This window comes from Zonotrichia albicollis, chromosome 5 (genome assembly GCF_047830755.1).
Source record: "Zonotrichia albicollis isolate bZonAlb1 chromosome 5, bZonAlb1.hap1, whole genome shotgun sequence".
In the NCBI taxonomy this organism is placed as follows: Eukaryota; Metazoa; Chordata; class Aves; order Passeriformes; family Passerellidae; genus Zonotrichia; species Zonotrichia albicollis.
The window spans coordinates 67,898,060-67,915,674 of NC_133823.1; positions in this window are offsets into that span (position 1 = coordinate 67,898,060).

A 17,615-nucleotide genomic window follows, 5' to 3' on the forward strand; every position below is an offset into this window, starting at 1 on the left:
TAGTTTTTATTATGTTCTGGGGTTTTTTTTTGCCACTGGCTATAGCTGAAATTCCCTACACTTGAATGATCAGCAAGTTGCTAATCAAGTCTTCATTAGGTTATCTTTTTTCTTTTGGAGTTTTTGTACTAAGTTTAGAAAAAGTAGAAAAGCAATTTCTAATGAAGAAAACTGACCTAGAATGACACTAAGACCTAGGTACTGCATATGTGATTCATCAGCACATTATATAATTTTTCTTCTAGAGGTGTCTGCACTTGTGCATTCTTTCTCTCAAAGTCAGCGGCATTCTTAGTAATGCCTTTAGTGCAAGCAACTTGTTAGCATCTTCCCATTAAAAGAGTTGTGCTCTTAAACAGTTCTTAATTCTGAAAACTCTGAAATGAGTTTTTAGAATTAAGTGCTGTAGGTGATGACCAGTTATGTCCCTAAATTAGATGTGTAACTACTGTGTTGTCATATGACATAGAAGTAGCAGATGGATTTTTTTCAGGAGTAAAATTCAAACTACTTTCCTTGTATTTCAGTCCTTTCAAGCTGTAAAGGAATCAGAATTAAGTTGCAAAGAGCATTTTCTCTGAACAGCTCTTGGGGCCTAAAATCCTTCAGTCCATACTTGCTCACCAGGAAGCATTGTATGAACAGGTTTCTTCACACAAGGTCTTGAGTTTGGTCTTGGCAAAGAGGACAGGATCTTAATTCCCATTTTATTAGACTAAGTCTGTCATTAAGTCACATGACGAAGTAATATGTGCTGTCAAGTTCTCTTGAAAATATTAAAAGAAGAGTGGGAATTACTGAAAGGCATCACAGTCCTTCCTTATTGGGCACGTAATGAGATGAAACTTTTCTTTGAAAAGTAGTAAAGAGGAGAAGAGGGTTTAAAGTACAGCTTTTAAAAAGGTATAATGATGTCTATATTTTTCTTTTTGATCTATGGCTGATATAATCAAGTATATTCCCATACAAAGCAGACTAGAAACTCACTTGAAAATGGACAATAATATTTTTTTCAGATAACAGGCCCTAAAAGGCTGAATTTTGAGTTTTTAGAAATAACAATTAGAAAAAAATAAACCAAATCATTTCAAGAAAGGTTTGCAGGTGAAATATTTTTTTATGCTTCATATAATGGAAGACAGGTGGGAGGAGTTGTGGTCATCTGAATTGGGATTTTTCTGCAGTGCAGTTGTGTCCTCATAACAAGATCACAGATTCAGAATGTGAAATTATAGATTAGTTATGCATATTTGAAATCTGTTTAAGAGACTTGCTAAGCTCTAAATTGTGGTGGTGTTGTTTCAACAATAATTCAGAATTAATTTGCAGAGTTTATGAAAGCTGAAGTTGACACAGACACCATGAAAACAAAGTGCTAATATCACAGTGTACAACATTTTTAGTTAGAGAGTTTATAATTTTGACAGTGGATTTAGAGTTTAAATCTACATTTTTCAGTGTTTTTCCATAGGTATGTTTGTTCATCTCTACCTCAAATAAATATAGTCACTAAGTAGAGGTGAATTTATTCTAGGAGTAAGAATGAATTTCAGCTCTTTTTTCATCAATGGCAAATAGCAATTGGGTTTTTTTTTAAGAGGAGAATGAATTTGAAGACACTTGTATTATCTGATAAGAGTATAGTTTTGTGAATGGTATGAATTTCCCCACAGGTTCAATATTTGTCTTTTGAGTCCATGAAGACTCTTTATGCGTTTTGAATGACGGCTCACATTGATTGCATTAAACTGAATAAAATGACATCCTCAGTATTGTGCCTATCTCCTCCCTCTACCTTTCACTCACTCTACAATTTTCAATTAAGTTGCAGTCTGTTATAATATTTTTAAAGCTCCCTTTTAGATATTGCCATAGTGAACTGGATCATTCCTTCTTGTTGAGCAAGGAAAACGTTAATCTGTGAAGAGAGATTTTTTAAAATATGTATGATTTGAGTAAAACAGACATTGTCTAGCCATATTACAGGCACTCACAAATGTTTAATTTTGATTATCTTTGCTTTCAATTCACCTATTTTTCTTTTAAATTGCAGTTCTATTGTTTGGAGATTTGAACATATAATTAGATTTCTCTCACAAAAGAAAAACTGGAATATATTTCTTGATGGTAGGCTCTCCATGGAACTATATCACAGAATTACAAGGTTGGAAAAGACCTTTAAGATCATGAAGTCCAACCCATGCCCCAGCACCTCAAATAAATCATGGTAGTGAGTGACACATCCAGTCTTTTTTAAACACATCCAGAGATGGTGACTGCACCACCTCCCTGGGCAGACCGTTCCAGGACTTTATCACTCTTTCCATAAAAAACTTTTCCCTACATCCAATCTATATTTCCCTTGATATATTTTACATTCCATTGCATAATTGTACATATAATTTAGTGCAAAGTCTAAAGGCTGTCGTATAATGCCAACCTGCCCACAGCCTCTGCTGGCCTGATCAGACTGCATGGTCTAAGCAGTCACACCTGAGACAGCACTGTAGAAAATTACTACAAAAGGGAAAAAATAGAAAAAAAAGGGTTTGACAAACCAGTGTGTAGGCTTTTGTAGTACCTCCCTTCTTAAACTTTTCCAAAATTCAAAAGAATCCACTTATTTTTATCCCAAATTATTTCTTCCCATGTGTTCTTTTTCCTTTCTCCCTGTCAACACTTCTGCTTTGATATCACTTGATCCATGAGGTTTTGGAAGTGGTTTTTTTTGTGTCATTGTGGCCCATTTTGTTTACTGCATCAATGGCTTTGCTATTAATGAAGTGGTGTGGCTGGGGGGGAGTTCTTGAATGCTGATTATTCCAACAGGCATCTACACATAGTGAAATAATAAAGCATCTGGGAAGTTTCAACTTGAACTGGCATTTTAGAATTTATTGATGTTTGTGCTCTGTTACTTGCTTGGAAGATGAAAGAACTGTTAATTTCTGAGGGGTTAGATCTTTTTGTGGTTAATTAAAGCAGAATAATTGAGTTCAGTTGATATGAAATTGTTCAGTTTAGTTGGTGGTCTGAACAGCTCATTCAGGCTTTTATGGCCTGGTACTTGGAGTGTAAGAAAAGAACAAACAGGAATTTGCTGGGTCAAAAAGCATGTGGAAATAGAGGTATAAATTCTGAAGTATATGAGCAAGTACTTCTCAGTTCTCAAAGTAGTCCCTAGAAGGAGCATGTTACAAAACTTGATGTGTTTTATGAGTCCTGGGGTGAGGATTATTTCTACTTCTTGTTTCAGCTATTTACAAAATTTTATACAGCTTCCTCATTTTTTTTTTTTTAAGCTTTTTTTTGGTTACCCCCTCCCCTTCTGATCTCATGGCTAACATGTTTATCCCTTGCTGTGTTGGCAAATAACTGCTCAGCAGGCAAATGCCTAATGCAAGAATGCTGCAGAAATTCAGGCTGATGACTCAGGTCTCCACAGGACAGCACTTTCTCCCCTGTCACTGCTCAGTGACAATTGATAGTCTACTCTCAGAGAAGAATTACACTCTCCTGTATCATTGCTGGACGATGGAGGGTTGGGTTTTAATGGGATTCTGTTGCTGTGGGAGAATGGTCTTCTGTAACTCTTAGCATAAAAGGAAAATAAGGATTTCCTCATCAGTTTTCTTACTACAAAGTGGGGATGCTGCACAGTTTTTGTTTCTCATTTCGAGATAAACCCTCAGGGGTTGTGGAAATTTAAAAAAAAAACGTCCTATAGATGCATAATGGTTTGGGGTTTTTTTTATCTCCCTATTGCACTATTTTTGGCTGAGGACAGAAGATTGACTTGTGAGCGACAGAGCAGTAAACATTGTTTATACATCCTGCTGAGACTGAAAGATTCCTCTTTGATCACTTCAGATGGAAGGAGTGATTGAGAGAGGCCTCCCCATGTTGGGGTGGAGTTTTCATGTCTTGCATCCACATTTTGCTCTGGAACTTCAAGAGGGTAATGGAGTAGCAAATTAGCCTGTATTTATCTTGGATTTATGTCTTTTACATGCTAATATATACCTCAGAACATCACAGTCCTCTGTTGGAGTATGTCTTGCTATGAATAATTAGTACTATCAATGTCAGGATTTTGTTACTAATACAGTCTTGTTGCATTTGGTCATTGAGACATAAAAATATTTCCAAACTCATGTTATGATTTGATTTATCCTTGTTCTTGGATTGCAGGCTTTTACCAGTGGTGCCTGAGGCTTGCTGGGTTAAATGATGTCTGAGGAAGGCTTTAGCATTTCACTGCTTGACTGCTTTATTTGGAATTAAATGAGCTTAATGATACACTATTATGGGTAGTGATGAGCAAAATAGAACTACAGTGTACAACACTGATTAAATTACTGTATTTTTCTTAAACTGAAGTTCTACATCAAGATTTATAAGTTGATTAATGTTAGTCATGCATGAAAGCCTGTCTGAATTAGATTCCCAGTGCTGCTATAGGTTATGCTTAGAGAATTCTGATACGTGTATAATCTTTGAGGTCATCTTCAGTAAGATCTGATGCAAGTAAATTAATAGGGAAGAGGTTTGAATTCCACTTTTTTCCCTACTCCAAAACATTTAGGAAGGGTGCAAATATTGCCACAGTCAAAGTTATACATGTGTTATAAAATATGCACTATTGATGCTCTCAAAATGCCAGGTGTGGCTGGTTTGTGTGGTTCAGGAGTTGTAGCAAGGATATTAAGATCATTCAGGTGCTGTATGTTCATGACCTTAATAAACACATGACAGCTTTTATTATCTGAGGTTTCAAACCCCAGTGTGAAGGAGGGGACGGATGGTGCTAAGTGAGGCAGAAACTGGAAGGGGTTGAGCGATTGCTTGTTTGCTTTGCTTATTTGTTACAACACTACTCAAGCATAACTTTCTTCATGACCTTTTAAATTATTTGGTACTTGATGATGTACTTCATTTGAGAGTGTGTCTCTAGCCTTGAGATTAAAGTGGTCATTGCAAAGGAATTTTGATGTGCAGGCAGTTAATAGATTTTGATTCCGTGGAAATGCTGTGGGGCAGCTCAGTCATTTGGTTTTTGACACTGGCTGCATTGTGACACTCGAGTTTTTCTGGATTAAAGCAGCTGAAACTTGCTATGTGTTGACTGCTATTTCCTTTTTAGTGTTACTCCTACTGAACAACAGGTTTTAATTCTGTTAATGCATGGCAATACTGTATTTTGGATTTGTAAATCACTTTCTTGGATCTATGGAAAATCTATTTTGTTTCCTGCCTATGAATCTTTTGTGGGTTGAGTCTGACTTTTAAACTTCACTTCAAATTTTCTTTGAATATACCTACATAATTCTTGATTATATCTTACTTGCATGCAATTTATTTCAGACATTCCCACTATTAGCATAGGTACAGATAATTATGAGCCAGCTAACTCAAAGAAAGGAATGGATATGTGATAATTTACCTTTCAAAAAAGTCTTCTATTCTTCTCCTAAAGCTTGCACTAATAATTTCCTCTTTCAGGAAGGGAGAATTATTTTTTCTTTGTAGCTTTTTTTTCTTATTAAGAAACAATTTCCAATTCTATAGCTTATGGAGTTCCCATTAGTATATGAGCTAATAAAATAGGTATTGTTTCTTTTCAGTTGTAGTGTCATTTCTGTAATCAGCTATGCATTCCCATCTAATGGCTATTTTTTTGAAGATCACATGAGAGAGATTTGTTGAGTGGAGGATCTGTTTGTGAAGTCCCAGTTGAGACTGAAATTTCAGTAGAGTTTCCTGAATACAGAGATCTATTAGGAAAATGCTGACCAATATATTGCAAATATAGTTCCCTAGTAAAATGCTGAAAATATCCTACATGCTGCTGCACGCTCTTGTTGGCATTTGTACAAGTACAGTTTAAAAGGGGAAAAAGGAATCTGTCACTTTAAGATATTACATCCAAGAAATGCAATAACTAACCTTTTTCAACACTTGGGAAGAAATGCAGATAGCAGTTAAGTCATCTCAACTGTGGTAACAACTGAGACACACCTGAAAAATAAATCTCATTCAACTCTAAGGTGTCTAATTTTGACATTATAGTTTCAGAGCATCACATGGAGAACAGCACAGGGCTGAATTTAATTGCCTTGTGTTGGAAAAGGCTGCTACAAGATACTCTGGAGCAGATTGCCCAACAGCCTTAAACACAGCATAATTCCTCTCACAGAGTGGGTGGGAAATACCATCACTGCTGACATGATTGTGTTTTACACTTGGTTTGCACATATGCAGGTGTTGACATAAGGTCCAGAGCAAAATAAAGGATGGTGTCCTAAAAAGTAGTATAAAGAGAAATAAAATGTTCAGCATGTATTAGGTAATTGCAGAGCTGGGAGTGTAGGACAGGTAGCTTCTCTGGTTGAATATGAAATCTGACTTTGTTTATAACATAACAAAGCACATCACTTTTTCAATATTAATTTAGTGTGCACGAGTAAAAAAATGTAGTTCACATGACAACTGATTTTTGTTAATGTTTTCTTTAAGGGAGGACAGAAGAGATCTGGATTCATACTGGTTCTCTACTATAAATCAGATTAGTCTTGCTCTAATTGTTTTCTTTTTAATGTGCCTTTCTTGAGGTCATCTGACTTCTGCTGTTTTAAAATCACTGAGAGGGTGAACTGCCTTCTGTCTTGATCTCTCAGTCTCTCTTTGTATTGGAATATGTATCCCAATATAACCAGTTAGATGGTGCCTAGGCCAGTTCTGACCTTCGCTGCTGGGCCACAGGCAGCTCTGCGGTGTTATACCTCAAAGATACCTTGGCTGGCGGCAGAGTGCAGCGAGGCACAAGACAGGACTCCGTTCTCCTCAGGGGAGAGCTTCTGGCGATGGTGAAGAAAAGAAGGGAGCGGATTCTGCTAGAAGGTAGCCAGATGTTTATTCCATGAGCACAGATACGTCTGCACTGGGCTACTGCTGATAACAGAATAAGGCCACATGGTCTCATTCACATTTTAAGCTCAGGACAGGGGAAGGGGAGGGGACAGGTGAGTCACCAACCAGGTGAAGGGGCAGGGTCTCCAGGTACTAGGGTCACCTATCACACGACGCCTTGCTGGTGTGTTAGCCTGATTGACAGGGCACACTCAGCGAGGGGCGAGGGGGAAGGGAGAAGGTAAAACAGGATATTGCAACACACCACAACATCTCCCCCTAGTTTTGTTTAAAAAGAAGAGGACTGTGTTTATGGTGCAGAATGATTCTACTGAGGCTTCTAGGTCATCCACTGGAGCACTGAGGGCTTCCAAATGGTAGACCTCAGGAGGGGGAGATGAGCTTGAGATTAACTTGAGAACCATGCGTCTGATTACTCCAAAAACAATGCTAAAAACTACAATAACTACAATTAAAATAAACAGCACTAAAATTACAATTTTCAGAATAGATCTAAACCAGCCCGAGAGTCCCCAGCCATTGAAAAGTCCATTCAGCTCGTTGTCAGTTTCTCTGTTGATGTCTGAGAACCTTTATCGAGGTAGTCCATATGTGGTTTGGGCTGCGGTACTATGTAGGAGATTGCAGGTGGGATGATCACGAGTAGGACGAGAAGCAGGCTCAGTCTCATGACGTCTCGAGGCTACACACGAACAGTGGGATCTAAACTGGTACAAAAACTTGAGACAAACATATATTACAAACTATTCCAGATAGGAGGCTTAAATGGAATTTCCTCCAGAGAACGTGCACGGCGTTTTCTTCTCCAGGCAGCGTGAGCAACCTGGGGTGCTTCTGCAGATTTCTCTGAGACTTTGGGAACATAGGGCTTTACCCATTTGGAAGGAACCCACCTTAAACCAGAGGGGGTGGACACACAGGCGTATCCACGTCCCCAAGTAACCAATTTGTAAGGTCCCACCATTTTCCAAGTCTCAGGGTCTTTTACTAAAACTGGAGGTTTTTCTTTCATCAACCTGTGACTGTTCCCCCCAAAGTGGCGTAGGATGGGTGGGTTCAGGCTGTCAAAAGAACAATTCAGAAAATTGATTGTGAATAGCGCCCTGGATAACCGGATGTGGGGAGGTTCTGCCTTCAGAACCTGTTGTTGCTGGTCCAGGACCCTTTTAATATCACGGTGAGTTCTTTCTACAATGGCTTGACCTGTAGGGGAGTAGGGGATGCCAGTTTTGTGCTCTACTCCCCATTGCTGCAGGAAGCTCCCGAATTCCTTGGATTTATAAGCAGGCCCATTATCAGTTTTCAGCTCCTTGGGGATGCCCATGAAAGAAAAGGCCTGTAAGAGGTGCTTAATAGCATCAATAGATGACTCTCCTGTGTGGGCAGAAGCATAGACCGCTCCAGAAAAGGTATCTACACTAACATGAACATATTTCTGCCGTCCAAAAACCTGTATGTGTGTTACATCTGTTTGCCACAGTTCACAACTGTTCAGTCCCCTTGGGTTTGCTCCCATACTCACTGTAGGGAGTGCATGTTGTTGGCAATTTGGGCACGTGGCCACAATCGCTTTGGCCTGTTCTCGAGTGATGTTAAACTGGCGAACCAGGCCAGGTGCATTTTGGTGGAAAAGCTGGTGGCTGATTTTTGCCTGTTCAAAAACATTTGGGAGAGTGGCCATCACTGCAGGCGCAGCAAGAGCATCTGCCCTTCTGTTGCCTTCAGCGATAAACCCTGGCAAGTCAGTGTGTGACCTGACATGCATCACATAAAAGGGTTGCTCTCGGTGAGTGACTAACTTTACCAATTTTGAGAGCAATTCAAAAAGTGCAATGTTAGATACATCTTGCAGTATTGCTTGATCTGCTCTGGATACTACTCCTGCCACGTATGCAGAGTCTGTAATCAGATTAAATGGTTCTGAGAACCTTTCAAAAGCCCTAACAACTGCAGCCAATTCAGCAACCTGAGGTGAACCTTCCACCTCAGCAATGTCCGTCTCCCACTGCTGGGTTTGAGGATCTTTCCAAGTCATAACAGACTTGTGGGACCTCCCGGACGCATCTGTAAAGACAGTCAGAGCCCTTTTTAAAGGTCTCCTACTTAGAGCAGTTCTTAATTTTAAAGTAAATTGAACATCTTGTTCAAACAATTTGCAAGCGGGCCGTGCTACCGAAAATTGTCCTGAGTAGGAATCCAGAGCAAACTGCAACACTTCATTTTCTTGAAACAATTGTTCCAGTATTTTCATAGTATTTTGACCTGATTTTAACTCAACTGGAATGTGAATGCACTTAAAATCACATCCTGCTAACTCCCTGATCCGGGTCCTTGCTTTCCGGATCAGTTCTGCTATCAGCTCCTGAGGCTTTGTCAGCCTCTTGGACCTTTTGTGACTGAGGAAAACCCATTCTATGATCAAGAGAGAGTCCCTCTGGTCCCGGTCCTTTTTTGGTGTGTCCTTTGCCTTAGGTGTTTGTTTTTCCTCCCACTGGAAAATAATTCCATGGAGGTGTGGCAACTTACCTAGGATGATAAATTTGAATGGCAGATCAGGCCGGCATCGGTGGGCCTGTCTTGTGGACATTGCAATCTGAACCTTTTCTAGAGCTTTCCGTGCCTCTGGGGTAATAGACCTAGGAGCACCTGGGTCCTCTCCCCCTTTCAGTAAATTGAAAAGAGGGGCAAGGTCTTCATTAGTCAGACCAAGCCATGGTCTTACCCAATTCAAGGACCCACACAACTTGTGGACATCCGCAAGGGTCTTGATCCTTGGATTGATTTCTAGTTTTTGAGGAACAATGGTCCTATTTCCAATTTCTAAGCCCAAATACTTCCAAGGTGGCATCTTTTGAATTTTCTGTTCCTGGAGCTCGAACCCTGCAACAATCAATGCATCGATCGTTAGGTCAAGCGCATGTGTTAGTAAATCATCATTGGGGGCACACACAAGGATATCATCCATATAATGGTAGATGATGGCCTTCTCTGCGGCTGCACGAACTGGGGAAAGCAGGGAAGAGACATACCACTGGCAGATAGCTGGAGATACCTTTAGGCCCTGAGGAAGAACAGTCCAATGGTACCTTTTCATAGGAGCTTCTGAATTGATAGAAGGGACAGAGAATGCCAAACGCGGTGCATCATCAGGGTGCAATGGGATTTGGAAAAAACAATCTTTAATATCAATAACAGCTAATTTCCAATCTTGAGGAAGCATTGTTGGGGATGGCATACCAGGTTGGGGAGAACCCATATCTTCAATTACATTATTAATTTGTCGGAGGTCACAGAGGAGTCTCCACCTCTTTTTGTCAGCTTTTTGGATGACAAACACTGGAGAGTTCCATGGGGACATGGTCTCCACAATGTGGCCCTTTCTTAGTTGCTCTTGTACTAGTTCCTCAAGCACTTTTATTTTTTGTTTACTGAGTGGCCACTGTTTCACATCAACTGGTTCGTCTGTTTTCCACTTAAGTTTTTGGGTGGGGCGCTGTTGTTTAATGACTGCTGCACAAAAATGCTGTGGAGAGTCTGGAATATTAATTGTGACACCCCACTGGGCCATTAAATCTCTCCCTAACAAAGGTTCTGAATAATCTAACACAAATGGACGGATATTTGCCAATTGTCCGTTTGGACCCTCGAATTGAATAATGCTTTTGGATTGCCTTGCCAATTGCAGACCTCCTACACCTCGAAGGTGACCAGCAACATTTTGTAAAGGCCAGTGTGCTGGCCAGTCTTGTACTGGAATCACTGTGCAGTCTGCACCTGTGTCTACAAGCATCTCAATGCGTTTAGACTCCCCACTCCCACTGACATTGCACCACAATTTGGGTTTATCTGTCCCAATAACTTGGACCCGGGCGACTGTGGGCCCTTGTTTATCAACATTTTCAGGTAAAGATGGCACAGGGATAGCTTGAGCAACAATTTGTCCCTTAGGAAGAAACAGGGGTGGGTGGAAACAGTGCAGGCTGAGAACAAATTGCTTGGGATCTGATGTTGTCAGTCCCGGAGCAATTTCGATCTCTTGTGGTGTGTTTTTGTCCCCAGTGATGATGTACTTACAACGAATTTGGTTCCAAGTACCTTTCTGTTCAGGATTTACAGAGACAAAATGCCAGTCAGTGTCCTTCAGGTGGAGTGACTCTGTCAGCTGCAACCTGTAAGGCTCATTGACAGAAGATGCGGTTAATACAGAATTACTTAAATCATAACAAAGGTTATTTTGTTTCACCTTCAACAGTGGACTAGCAGACTTGGTCTTTGAAGCACCTGCTTCACTTACACAAATGTTAATATTATTGCGCGCTTGATTTGTTTTGCTACCCTTATTCTCTTGGCCTGCTCCTTTTATGTCTGCACGCCTGGCAGGCTGGCGCTTTATTCTTCGTTTTTTTGTTGTTGACCCCCAGGGAGGGCTTGCAGTTCTCCTCCCCTGCTATTTTTAAATTCATCAAATTCCCTTTTCAGGGGGCACTGGTTACTCCAGTGTCCTAGCTTATTACAAAGCAGGCATGGTTTAGTGGGCTCAACCATTGCCGGTCTCCGCTGCTGCCCAGGGTACTGCTGTGCTGAAAGAGAAGGTGCAGGGCTGGCAACAGCAACACGCTGAGGTGGTCTTGGCAGCAGCTTTGGTCTGGTGTCTTCAGCTACACTCATCAGAGGCACTTTCCTGTTACAGACTAGAAGCATATCTTTTAGTGTAGGGGAAGGTTCCATAGGAAGGCTCAGGATTGCTGCTCGACACTGTTCATTTGCATTTGTAAATGCTATTTCTTCTAAAATTGCTTCCCTTGCATTTTCCTTTTTAACTTGTATTTCAATGGCTCTAGTTAGCCTTTCTACAAATTTCACAAAAGGCTCTGATGGTAGTTGTTTGATTTTACTATAGGGCTCAAAAGGCCCCTCAGGTTGGAGGGAAAAGAATGCTTTTTCAGCTGCTTCCTTTACTTTCTCGAGTGTTTCTGCAGGAATTGCAGCAGCTTGGACTGAGGGAGAAGACCATTGACCCTCACCACAGAGGTGGTCAATAGTAATGGGGTTACCATTGTTGTCTTTTGCTGTGTTTGGATCAGCCTGTAAGCTTGGGAGAGCATCTTTTAGCAGTTGTTTCAATGCTGATTCCCATAATTTGAATTCCGTGGATGTCATGAGACATGAAAAAATTTGTTTTAAATCATGTGGAACCACAACAGTTCTACTTAATTCAGAATTTAAAAGGCCACGGAAATATGGACTGTGTGGACCATGTTCCTTATGAGATTTACAGATCTCTTTAATCAATTGTCGTCCAAAAGAACTCCAATTAGCAGTTGGGGCTGCTCCAGCTTGAGCTGCAGGCTGAAATATAACAGGAGCTAGCGACAACATGGCACCATGCATTGGGTCTGCTGTCCCCTGCTCTGTATCCCTTGAATCAGAAGCATTGGGATCACAGCTACAGATTTGGGGACAGGCAGTGGGTGTGTCCCCACCGTGGGAACCCGGGGAGGGGGCGGGGAAAGGGAGCCGGCAAGGGGCGGGGAAACCGTGGGAACAGGGGGCGGGGTCAAGGGGCTGGCAGGGGGCGGGGATACCGTGGGAACAGGGGGCGGGGTCACCTGGTGACATCACGTCAGCAGCCGCCCCCTGGGAGGAGTAGAGAGGCGGAGCTGAGGGTATTGCAGGAAAGGCGGGGGGAGGGGGAAAGGTGTCACGAGGAACAGGAGGAGAGGGGGATGGGGATGGAATTTTGGAATGCTTAAGAGGATTTTGGGAAGAAGAAGACCAGGTTTGGGAAGATGCCACGTGGCATCCACCATCTTGTGGACCCCCTAGGGACTGGGGGCCATTTTGGACATCACTGCTCTCCGAAAAACTAACACGTGCTCGGGATTTTTTTGGGGAAAGAGGTTTAGGGGTTTTAGAGGGAGAGGGAGGAACAGGGAGAGCAGAGGCACATGGCTTTACATTTGGCTTTTTCTCCATTTCCTTTTGTTTGAGCAATGCTGTTCGAATTTGGAAACTCCAGAACACAAATTTAGCTGAGGGTAATTTGCCAGATTGTCCTAAGGTTATCAATTCATTCCCAACTTTATCCCAGAATTGAATATTGTGGATTTCTTCAGGGGAAATGTTTGGGAACTGCAGAAAAAGCCATCTTATAAACTGTTTCAATTTTCCTTTAGAGAATTTCACATTACTCTTGATTAAAATGCTAACAATATGATAATACACTCCCCTTTGTACAATGCTAAGTTTGGAACCCATGTTAAAAAGCAAAGTACTTAATCCCGCCTGACCAAAAACAAAGCTAAAATCAGCTACCAATTTCTAAAAAAAACCACAGATAGAAAGCGATAACGAGCAGACAAAAGCTTCACAATGCAGCTGTATATACTGCTTTTAAAATTCCCGGGCAGCAGCAGCAGGGAGCTGGGACACGCCCTGCCGAGCCGAGGCAGAAACAAAGCCTCCCCCGCGGTGGAATGCAGCACCCCCGCGGAGCAGACAGAGCAGCCGCTCCACGTGGCAGCCGAAACCGGGACGCCCCCCCCCCTGCCGCCGCGTGTGCAGAGCACTCCCGACCCCCGCAGGTCCCCCGGCCACGTGGAAAGAGAGCCCCCCCCTCCCCCGCAAAGAGAAAGAGAAAGAAAATCTCCTAACACGTGTCTGAACACGCTGCTGAGCCGGGGGGTAAAGGGCAGAGAGCGATCCCGCTCTGGCGCGAATTCTAAAAAACAGTGAAACACGCAGCAGGAAAGCTAAACTAGAACGCTATGAATTCTCGTCTGTGGGGCTGCGCAGCCAAAATGCAAAGGCAAAAAGGAACAGAACTCGCGGCAGAGTCTGTTTTTGAGCTTCTGCTCTACCGAAAGCAGAGATACTCACGTGAAATGGAAGCTGTAGGCTGGGTCTAGGCAGGTCTCCACCGGAAAAGGACTTCTCTCTGGGTGTAAGAGAAGCTACCCTTTTCTTCCTCTGGAAAATCTGTTCACCACAATGAAGCAGGGCTTTCCAAAGGCACCGAACAGTCCACGAAACTTTTTCTGGGAGTATTCCCAAAGTCTCTAGCTGGGAGTCTTGAAGCCAGGCTCCTTTCAGCTGGATGCACGGCTGGCAGAAGCTTCTCTGAGGAACTGCGAGTCCGTTTTCCGGCTCAGGGTCGAGCCACCCACAGGGACGCCAATATATTGGAATATGTATCCCAATATAACCAGTTAGATGGTGCCTAGGCCAGTTCTGACCTTCGCTGCTGGGCCACAGGCAGCTCTGCGGTGTTATACCTCAAAGATACCTTGGCTGGCGGCAGAGTGCAGCGAGGCACAAGACAGGACTCCGTTCTCCTCAGGGGAGAGCTTCTGGCGATGGTGAAGAAAAGAAGGGAGCGGATTCTGCTAGAAGGTAGCCAGATGTTTATTCCATGAGCACAGATACGTCTGCACTGGGCTACTGCTGATAACAGAATAAGGCCACATGGTCTCATTCACATTTTAAGCTCAGGACAGGGGAAGGGGAGGGGACAGGTGAGTCACCAACCAGGTGAAGGGGCAGGGTCTCCAGGTACTAGGGTCACCTATCACACGACGCCTTGCTGGTGTGTTAGCCTGATTGACAGGGCACACTCAGCGAGGGGCGAGGGGGAAGGGAGAAGGTAAAACAGGATATTGCAACACACCACAACATCTTTGTAATAGATACCTTACAGAAAACATAGTTATCTCTTCATTTGGCTATTAAAATTCTGTTAACTTTGAAAATATAGCATTTAAATATCAGAAATGGGAGTGAAACTTTGAACTGATATGGTGTGGTTTTAACTTTTTAATTAAAAGTATACTTTCACCAAGTTTAAAACAGTAGGTAAACAGTACTTAATAAACTGGGTGGCCAAAATTGCTATCGGGAAAAAAAAAAAAGCATAACAAAAAGATTATTTTTTTTTTCTTTGAGGGCTTCAAATTCAGATTATTTGCCAGTAAATGTTGATCAAGTCAGCCACAGCAGATTGCTTAGACTTTAAGCAAGCCTTCCCAGGCCAGCATCTTGGCACTCAATAATCTCAGGTCTGGTGATCACCAACTCACATCCCCCACACCAAAAAAACCCCACCTTGCACAAAACCATGTTTTATGTATGTCTTTCTTCCTCAGTGGTAAGAAGACCACGCAGAAGGTGTAATCAAGAGACCTGGGACAAAAGAAGGGGTAGCAAAATTCCTGAGTCAGAGTTCAGTATTCTGTTGCCTTTCAAAGAGGCCAAGGGAAAGAACAACCAAACATTGAAAGAAACTTCAGATCACAGGTTCATTAATTATGAAAGCTAAAGAATAGATAGCACACACTTCAGTGAAGGTGCAATGATCAGTACACTCCATGATGTGTGCACAATGCAAATTGCCTTGAACCCTATGTGAGAAGTAGGGAGCTGTTTTTGAGGAAAAATAATGAATACACTTTAGAAAGGTAATGACATGCCTATACATCACTGAAACAGGAGGCAGAACACAAAACAAATTAATGATTATTTGTAAACCTAATAAGGAAATGTCAAGGACAGCTAGTGCACCAGAGAGTATATGAATGGGAATGGAAGAAAAGGGAAAGCCAACTAAGAAAACTATAGGAGAATTACTAGTAATTACTATAATGATCATTATAACTGTGTGTAAAGACAATTAAAGATTAACAGAAAGACTAACAACTCCCAGTTTGGTAATATTCAGGATGTTTGTCAAAAACTTATATGTTGTAATTTGCAACTGTCCAAAAAGGACCTTTCAGAGAGCGAAAGTATGGAAAAAGAAAAATCCTTTGTGAACCTTGGTTGCTTGAGTGGATGTGGAACCACCCAACCTTGCGGAAAACTATTTATTGCGAAAAAAAATAATTCTCAAATGCTAACCTTAAGGTAAGTCTACTTTATGAAGGTTTTTTATTTTTTGGCCAATGGCCGAGGCACTGTTTTAAAATGTAAAAAAACCTTGAAAAACAAAAGTCATATCTTTCCTTCTTTGGAGGAAATGCTGTGTGTTCTGCTACTGCACATGGTAGAGTATCTCTGATCTCTCATGTCTCAGGCTTCTTGGGAGAAGAAGACAACAAGGAATAGTTGCCAAGACTGGAAATCCGTATACACTTCCTCTCTTGTGTTTCTTAAAAATCCTTATTTTACTGTGGAGCCTTGCTTTTGGGAGGGGACCCAAAAGAAATGGTTTTGCATTGGGAAAACTACATTTCTTTGCAAGTGTAGCCTTCTCAGGGAATGGACCAAGTTTTGCAGTCTTCTAAAATAATATTAAAAAGAAAATGATATTTTAAGACTGCTTCATTTTGTCCTCACCAGAGAGCATTTTCTTCCCCATTTAAAATCACAAAGTTTGTAAACTTTATCTTTTCTGCTGTAATATAAATCTTTAATAATGAGGTGAGAGAATTTTTGCAATTTGTCTGTTTTCAGCCCCAAATTTTGACTGGCTCTGCTTGTAGCCTAATGAAATTCAAATAGCTGGACTGAAGGTTAGAAGGGCGATGACACAAGAAGCTGATATTAATAATGTATGTGAGCAAATAGACTTGCAGCAGCAGTTCCAACAGTGTGGAACAAGTTACAAAGAGAGGTCTGTCTCAATATGACCTGCGCTAGAAAACAGGATTGAAACTCAAGGTCTGCAAGTTCCAAAACACAGCTTTCCTGTCTGCTGAGCTCCTGTCTAGTAAAAGCCATCCCCCGCTGCGCAGCAAATGCCCACATCATTTCATGACAATCTGGCCAAATAAGCAGTTACAGATTTTCCCCCTTCTGAAGCTGTCAGCCTTACCAAGTGTGGTGTGGGACTGAATCAGTATCTGTGCTTGGTCATTTGTCACAGTGGAAATAACCAGTTTTTGTACTGGTTTGGTGACAAAGCAATAGTAAAATATGCAAGCTAAATTACCCCATGCTCCACCTCGTGTTTTATGCTTCCTTAGCACAAAAGGATTTGCAGTTCCATTAATTGAGCATGGATTTCCACCTGGCTAAATGAACATGAAATACAATCCCAAGACCTGCATGCTGCTTTAGGTCCTTTATAAATAATAATACTCATTTCTTTTCCGATAAGGATTTCCAGCTTCCTGTTTTGTTTATCCTAGAATCTGTCAATGACCTGAAAGGATAATCTTGTCTGTCGTCTTCTCTCAAAAGTCCAAGAAAAATGAATGCATCAGATAAAGCTCATGTCTTACATGATTGTTTTTGTGTCAAGTTTTGGATACACCCATGCCATTTTTTTGGATATTTTCAGCTGAGGATTCATTGGTAAGATTGTCTTCAAGTCTTCTTAAACTCCCCTCCTGCTCATGCTGCCCACTCCTCCACCCCTCAGAATTTGTTTATGTCAATTTTTCTTCCAAACACCTGACAAGTGTCTTATATAGTGAATTAAGATAAAATGGTAATTTTGAAAGATCTGAATTATTTAGCATACTTTACATTTTGATAAAGTGCTTCAGAGATTATGAAAAAGTTGGCATTTGCTGGGGCAAGCCTAGAAATTAAGTGATAATCTTTATTGGTGGGCAACCATTTATCAGCCAGCTTCAATGGTTTCCAGAGTTTATAAAGTGACAAATCGAGCCAATTCTTGCACAGATAACACTTGAGCAGAGTATTTAGTCACTGTTGTCAACTTTGATCCATCAGCTTTTGATGCA